The 8,383-nt window shown below is 48.1% G+C and overlaps 1 protein-coding gene across 1 annotated transcript in view; it reads left to right on the top strand.

Moving 5' to 3' along the window:
- Positions 1 to 4,041: 4,041 nt before the first annotated feature.
- LOXL2 (lysyl oxidase like 2) overlaps positions 4,042 to 8,383 on the top strand; it is a 52,994-nt gene continuing 48,652 nt past the window's right edge. Inside the window, exon 1 of the mRNA XM_081810198.1 lies at positions 4,042 to 4,236. The gene's annotated coding sequence lies outside the window, so the exon portion shown is untranslated. The remainder of the gene's footprint in view (positions 4,237 to 8,383) is intronic.

Below are 8,383 nucleotides of genomic sequence, written 5' to 3'. Positions count from 1 at the left end.
TGCAGGCTGTAGTAATGAAGCCCCAGGAGAGCACCCGAGCCTCCCGGGTTTTCCAGCCTGGACTGTCAAGAGTTCTTTTCCCCTAAAGTGTCTCTGAGCTCAGGGAACTCATGGACCCCTTCAGAGGGTTCTAGAGGGGACAGCTGCTCTATTTCTCACCCTCTGGTTGGGTCTCACAGAAACCTGACCAGAGATGATTGCTCTCCTTTGCTTGTCTTCAGACCTGAGCTCAGATCTGATCCCTCCCCAGCGCCCCCGCACTGCCCCTCACCCCCCATTGTTCAGATCAGAGCGACAAAGCCAGCAGATGACCACAGTGGGGCCCCAGAGGTTCTAACTTGGACAGTTGTCCTGACCACTCAGGGAACACTCCGGCATTCAGATTTTCATTTGTGATCTCTATCTTCCAAATTGTTTATGGATTGGTTTATACATTTCTCCTTTCGTCAGGAGAAGCATTTCTTAGAGTGAATGAACGGACAGTAGAAATGAGGTTTGGCCTCTGATTGGCTGGCTTTTCGTGTCCAAAGTTAGAGCCGCATCTACAATCCAAGTGCCGCTTTCCTAGTAGCTCTGAGATGGCGTCTACCGAACTGTGCCCGGCCCACCGTGCATCCCTGCAGGCAGAGCCAAAGCTGGCTGCTTTGCAATCAGAATATTCTAGATGATAGGACGCATACAGGGAAGAATATTGTCATGAAATGAAGCTAAATTAGTATATCGTGCCCGGTGATGCTATCTTGGGCTATGTAGAAATTTACACTTCCACCATCTACGATAAAATACCTGGGGAGGGGGCATCTGGGTGGCTTAGTCGGTTAAGTGTCTGCCTTCGGCTCAGGTCATGATCCCGGGGTCCTGGGATCGAACCCCACGTCAGGCTCCCTGCTCAGCAGGGGAGTCTACTTCTCCTTCTCCCTCTGCCCCTGCTCGTGTGCTCTCTCTCTCTCTCTCTCTCACTCACTCTCTCCCTCAAATAAATGAAAAAAACAATAGTGAGAATCTGTCAAGAGTAGGATCATTGGCAGTGAGCTAAAGCTACTTAAGAAAACAGCTCTTTGGTGGAAGTTAGTTCACTTAGCATCCAGGGAGCTGATTTCCAAATGTTCCTTATCAAAGAGTAAAGCAGGCCAGAGAGAGTCGTGGTTCCTTCAGCTGCACGCTGTCCTGCTTCCCCTCTCCTTAGCTGGGATGGTTACTCTCGTTGCAGATGGAATAAGGGCCCCGCTTCTTTTCACCATCTCTGTCCCTTCAGCAGTTTTGCCACAGAATGTTCCAAAGAAGAGGCCCCGCTGCAAATGTGGAGGGTCTTTTTCGTTGCTAGTACTTAGTAAGACAAACATTGGTTTGTTGTCCAAGCAGCAATCGATTAGGGACCATATGTTTCCGAGGAGCTTGACGACTGGGAAGCGAGGCCAAATTGAGAAACCAGTTGGAAACCCTCAGCCCAGATGTTTTCACTCAGCTTGTTGTTCCCCACAGTGCGTCTGAGGCGCTCTGGTTTGAGCCCTGACCAGCCATCAGTCACAGCAGACGCATCTCAGCAGGGCCCCGGAGTCAGGGACTAGCCCCACGTCCTCCCTGACCTCGAAGAACCTCAGATTCTCCTTGGTTTTCTCATCTCTACAATGGGAGTGTTTGTATCTGCGTTTTCTTTGCATCGTGGAAACAGCGGGATTCCATGTTTTTCTGATGAGTTGGAAGGAGGAAGGGAAAGGGGCTTGAACATGTACTAGGCACATACATTATCTCATCGAATCTCCATGGTGACCTGTTTCTTGGGGATCCTTGTTTTCACCTTAGAAATGGGAAACAGGCTTGGGTAAGTAGCTGGCCAAGTTACTTGGTGCCCAGGCCCAAGGCAGAGAGTCTGAGCCCCGGTTATCTGGCTCCATTATCCTGTCAAGTCCTGCCTAGAGCCATGAGCAAAAGGAGACGTTTGATTTTGTTTCCTTTCATTTTGCAGGGGCACTTACAAAGATATAGTTTGAAAGCCCTTTAGCACTTTGTTTTTTTTTTTTTTAAGATTTTATTTTTTTGAGAAAGAGAGCAAGCACGAGCCTGGGGGAGGGGCAGAGGGAGGGAGAGAAGCAGGCTCTCCACCGAGCAGGGAGGCCGATGCGGGGCTCGATCCCAGGACCCTGGGATCATGACCTGAGCCGAAGGCAGATGCTTAACTGAGCTGCCCAGGCGCCCCGCCCTTTAGCACTTTAAAAACATTGATTTTTAATGGTGGTGAAATACACATAACATAAACTGTGCCATCTTCACCATTTTTCAATGTGCTATTAGTAGTGTTAGTACATTCATATTGTTATACAACCAATTGTCATGCTCCCCCTCCCAGCCCCTGACAACCTCCGTTCGACTTTCTGTCTTTATGAACTTGACTACTCCAAGTACCTCATCTAAGCAGAATTATACAGTTTTTGTCATTTTGTGACTGGCTTATTTCACTGAGCACAATGTCCTGAAGGTTCACACATGTTGCAGCCTGTGTTAGAATTTCCTTCCTTTTTAAGACTGAGTAATAGTCTCGGGGTATGTGTATACCACAGTTTGTCAATGGACACTTGGGTTGCTTCCAACTTTTGGCTATTGTGAAGAATGCTGTAATGCACGTGGGTGTGCAAATATCTCTTTGACACCCTGCTTTCAGTTCTTCCGGTGTATACCCAGAAGTGGGGATTGCTGGATTGTGTGGTAACCCCATTTTTATTTTTTAAACATTTATTTATTGAAGTATAGTTGGTACACGTTACATTAGTTTCAGGTGTACAACATCGTGATTCGAAAAGCCCGTACGTTATGCTGTGCTCACCACGAGCGTGGCTACCATCTGTCACCACACAACGCTATTACAGTACCATCAACTATATTCCCTGTGCTGTACCTTTTATGCCCGTGACCTCTTCACTCCATTACTGGAAGCCTGTGTCTCCCACTTTTCATTTCTTGAGGAACCGCCATACTGTTTTCCATAGTGGCTGCACCATTTTACATTCCTGCTGACCATTAGTGCACAAGGGCTCCAGTTCTCTCAACTTTGTCAACACTTGGTATTTTCTGCCCTTTCGACAGTAGCCATTCTAATGGGTGTGAGGTGGCATCTCGTTGTGACAAACCCTCTAGCACTTTGCATGTTGAATTTTCCACTGAGTGCAAATCAGGTGGAGACACAGGAGGCAAGCAGAATTGCACAGGGTCTCCCAGCCCTGCCCTCACCTGACTTCTGGAACATGAGGGGGCGACTCTGTGGGTTAGTGTAGCAGGGCCATCTCTGAATCAGCGGCTGGGAAACATCAGGAAGAGAGAAGAGCACTGAATGGACCAGGCTCTGGGCTCCGGGGGTGGCCTTGCAGGATGAGCCGCCCTCTGAGCCAGAGCTGTGTGTCTGGGAAGTGGGAATGACTATCCCTGAGGCGTGGGGAGGTCAGGGGAGGTGATACATATGAAAAATGCCTTAAAAACTCCAAACCCTGGGTTGCAAAATAGCTTACATTTACCCTGAGGGGTCAGAGTTCAGCCTCCGCTGCAGATGGAAGGTGAGTCTGGCCTGCAGCATGGTCAGTCTAACTAAAATTGCCATCGTCATCACTGTTACCTTGTTTGAGTAACGATGGGCCAACCACAAACAGGCACGTGCCCTGTATCATCTCTAATCTGTACACAGCCCTGCACTTGAGGTGTCTGACATGAAAGAGGGGCTTGGACCAAAGTCATATAGCTAAGTGGCTCTGTCAGAATGAAACCCAGCTTAGTATCCAAAATTTCTGCCCGTTCTACTAACCACGTGACATCTGGGCTCAAATCTGGTTTCTGTCCAAATCACATTCAATCTGGCACGTCCCCAAATCGCATCAGCTGCCTACTCTGGAAAGGGAACCCAGATGCCCTAGAATGATATCCAGTCTCTCAAACATACTAAAAATCAATTGATGACCACAATAACTGCCAAAATTAGAGAAGAATTCTCTCTCTATAGATGACATTGGCACCCCCAAAGACTCAAGCCAACTTTGACGCAGTGCTTGGTCTCTCTCTTCTCTGCTTCCTTCAGGGCCCATCTGGTTGGACAATATCTACTGCACCGGCAAGGAGGCCACCCTCGCAGCCTGCTCCTCCAATGGCTGGGGCGTCACCGACTGCAAGCACACCGAAGACGTGGGTGTGGTGTGCAGTGACAAAAGGATTCCTGGTTTCAAATTCGACAGTTCGTTGGTCAACCACATAGAGGCAAGTCCTGTGTTCTTGATGACTCCCACAATGAATATTTTCCTTCTTCCATGTAACTCAGTTCTCACCTACTGATTCCAGGAAGAGTGTGTGAATGCTAACAAGGGGACCCAAGTCAACCTGATTTGGGGCAGGGGGACTGAGGGGAGGATTTCTGGAGAAAGGGAGACCACCAGTGTGGAAAGGGCATTCATTCCAGACACAAAGAATGGCTTGGGTGAAGGCATAGAGACATGACGGGGTAAGTAGATCAGTACTGCCCAAGACTACAAGGTGAATGTGGGAGTAATGTGAAAGGAAGCTACAGAGGGTGGGCACGAAAGCCCCTCTGTGCTCTGCCCAGGAGCTTGCAGTTTGGGCTGGAAAAATGTACTAGTTATCAATTGCCGTGTAACAAATTACCCCCCAAATTTTGCAGCTTCAAACAATAGCCTTCATGATCTCACTTAGTTTCTGAGGGTCAGGAGTCCAGGAGCAACTTAGCTGGTTGACTATGATCACGTTCTTTCACGAGGTCACCTGGGGCTGGGGGCCATGTCCCAAGCTGACTCATGCGGCTGTTGGTCAGCTTTAGTTCCTGGCCATCAGCTGGAGCCCTCTGGTCCTCTGCACACAAGCTCTCTCTAGCCTGCCTGAGTGTCCTTAAGACATGGCTGTCGTCCTTCTCCAGAGTGAGTGACTCGAGAGAGAAAGGGAGCAAAACATGGAGGCCACAGCCTTTCATAACCCAATCTTGGAAGCAATAGACCATCATTTCTGCTATATTCTGTTGGTCACATAGACCAACCATATACAGTGTGGGAGGAGATTACCCAAGGGTGTGAATGCAGAAGGTGGAGACCATCGGGGGCCATCTCGGAGGCTGGCTATCAAAGGACCATTGTTTCCAAATCTAGCTGGGGATCAGAATCACTTTTAAAACGCACATACTAGGGCCTCGCCCCAGACCTCCTGAATCAGAATTACCCCCAGGGGACCAGACTAGTTTTGAAAGTGCTCTCAGATGATTCTCATGTTGCCAGCCTGACCCAAGTCAGCATTTGGAAATGGCCAAAGGGCTTGTGACCCTTCTACATTTATGGCTACGTTTCAGAGTTAGATTTTCAATAAGTTCTCCACCCAAACAACAGAAAGGAACAAACATTTATGGCACTGCTTTACATACAAGATATGTGGGGCTTAGGGTAGCCGGAGTAGGCAGCCTCCTCAAGGACACGTTGGATGTCACCCCCAAGGCACTGTGAGATCTGCCATGAAGCCAAGCCAAAAGGCCTTCACTGTGCTTTAGCCCCCAGCTGACCTCAGAACCAGTGCTGAAGAAAGGCAACTTGAATTGCCCTATTTGGGCTCCAGAGGAAGATCTCCCCAGACTGTAGTCTTTACATTTTCCTCTCATGACTCACACTGTCCCACTCTTTTCTCATATGTTCCTAGAGCACACTGAGTATGCTGGGAACTTGTCCAAGCCTGCATTATAGCAGGGAAAAGGATTTCCAGCTTTCTCTCAGCTGGCGGGATCAGACTGCTTCTAGCTGACACTCTTCAAATGCTGCTGTTTTATCTGGGAGAAGTAGAAGAGATTGTCAAAGAGCTAATGTGCGTTAGTGTTCCAGTTATCGATGACAGCTTCGCTTTACAGTAAAGTCTGTGATTTGGAGGATGGGGTTGTCCAGCCCAGTCTCACACGTTCCATCTCTGCTCCTTATGACCTCATATGAGATCATTAGCACCCACTTTCTGATGAGATTGGAAGCTCCTGGGGGGTAGGGGTCTATCTAATGCACCATTGTATCCAGTAGAAATAGTGCTAGGTACCTGATAGGAACAGTGTCTCCAACCCCTAAATTTTCTTCTTAGGAATGCATACCACAGATCGTCATCCCCATAGGTGAAGAATCTCCCAGAATCAAATATCAAATTAAACAGTGATAAGAAGCACATAGAAGCAAATCATTCCTTTACAGCATTGCCCTGCTTAATAGAAAAGTGACCTTATTTGTAACATCTTTAATGGGCCTCTGTTCAGCCTAGAACCTCAGGATAATACAGTTGGATTGTCAAGTGAAGATCCAGGTTTCCAGGCATAAGAAAGTCATTGATGGTTTGAATAAAAAGAAGGTGGACCACCATGTCAGTGGGTTTTTGGGGATGGGAGAATGAAAAGACTTCATCCACCATTAGAAAAAATGATTCTGGGAAAAGGGCATGGCACTTTAACAGAAAAGTGTTTATTGAATCTGGCTCCTAGAAAAAGCAGACCCTTGATTGGGTAGAATAGGCAGAGAAATGACCCCCCCCCCAATATAGTAAGAAGTACATTTTTATTCTGGAAGTGCTAAGAGTCCACCATAAAAGCTGAGTACTGTCTTTATTCTGGACCTTTGTTGAGTGTCCGCTGTACACACAGTGTGGTCTGGGAAAGAAAACATGGCCCTCATAACCTGAGAAGATGAGATGCATGCCTTTGGAAAGCTTGACGATCACTCCAAGGCAAGGAGCCTAGACCCTAAATGAATTTACGGTAACCCAGCGAGGACTACTGGGGTGGGGTGGGGGTGAGTGGTTTGAAGGGTGGGATGACTCCCACCGCCTCCCACGCTTTGCAGCTTCCTAGAAGGCCTCCCTCTTGCTGTCGTATAGTCAGGGTGGTGGCCATGAGCCACACTGGGAGTGTTCTTGTCCAGCCACAGACACAGGAAACTTTGAACTGATGAGGTCCCCTGGAACCTCTTCCCTTTGGTGTCAGCTGAATGTAGGTCATGAAAGGGCCCACATCTCAGGATGTCTGAGGAGAAACTTTGAGAGTTGCCACTCCATCTAGGACTTTGTGGCTAAAGCTCATGCTTACTGTCAGAGCTGGCCTGATGGGTGGGGAGCTGCCCAGACCACCTATAGGGATATTTGTGGGATGGTGAGAAGTTTCTCCGAAATACCTCATGTAATAGCCTGTGTCGGTAGCTGAAGTCATGGAATCGTTCCTCTTGGCTACAGAAATGTCCTCTATTAGATGTTTGTGGATGAGAGGAAGAGATGTAGGCTGGTGGACGTGCAGTTAGGTGGGGCCACAGTGCGATGACTAATGGTGCCCGGGAAGACTGCAGGTTAATCCGAGAACACAGCAGATGGTCTCGAACCGTAGTTCCTGGGGCCCAGCTCTGCCTCTCTAACAGCAGACGTTCACATGGGGATTAAAATGGGCCCTGATAAAAGTTGTAGGGGACACAAAACTAGAAGGGATTGCTGGACTATAACATTATTGAACAAGGTTCAGAAAAACCTCAGTAAGTGGAGATAATAGGCCCAAACCATAATATATTAGGGATGAATAGAAGGTCCTATATCAAGGTTCATGGGAAAAAAAAAAAAATCAGCCATAGAGTGAAAGCCAGGGAGAGTGACTGAAAAGCATTGATTATATCTTTAAAATCCCTGAAGGGGATTGGTTGACTAAAAGCTGTGTATAAGCCAAAGCTGTGATATGGTGGTAAAAAAAAGCAAAAACAAAAAAACCCCAAAACATGAATGTGCACTGATGCACTGATAGAAGAATTCTTCCCCTAAACTCTTTGTTTTTAGATCAAGAACTGAGCGCAGGGTTCTTAGCCTCAAGATCTGGGGCCATCTCTTAGCTAGGTCACCCAGAGGAGGGACCAGCAGGACAGAGACAGGTCTGGAAACCATATCCTATGAGGAAATGAAGATATGGGGACAAGAAGAGAGAGAGGAGGGGAGCCATGTGGGTTCTCTAAATATCTATAGTGTTACCATGGAGAAGATGTGTGATTTATTCTAACCCAGAACCAAGATGGGTAAGAAGGTAATGGGAGGAGATTTCAGCCCATTGTGGAAACTCTGTAACACTTAGGTCTGCCCCACAGTGCAAGCGGCAGTGTTCACAGCAAGCTCCCGTCACAAGAGTCATGCAAGCAGGAATGGGATGACCTCCTGCCAGGAATGTGCAGCCAGATTCCTACCCTGGGAAGGAAGCAGGATGAGGCGATTGCCAAGTTCCAAGATCCCTCCTTACTCTGCATTTACGAGAACACCCCCAGCCCACGCAGGGGGCACCCACAGCTGGCTGTTGGCAGTGCACCCCATTGTGTGAATCGGCATCTCTGTCTCATACGCGCACATGCGCGCACACGGG

This window comes from Leptonychotes weddellii, chromosome 2 (assembly GCF_054177405.1).
Source record: "Leptonychotes weddellii isolate Sample4059 chromosome 2, ASM5417740v2, whole genome shotgun sequence".
In the NCBI taxonomy this organism is placed as follows: Eukaryota; Metazoa; Chordata; class Mammalia; order Carnivora; family Phocidae; genus Leptonychotes; species Leptonychotes weddellii.
This window is presented reverse-complemented; position numbering and strand designations above follow the sequence as displayed.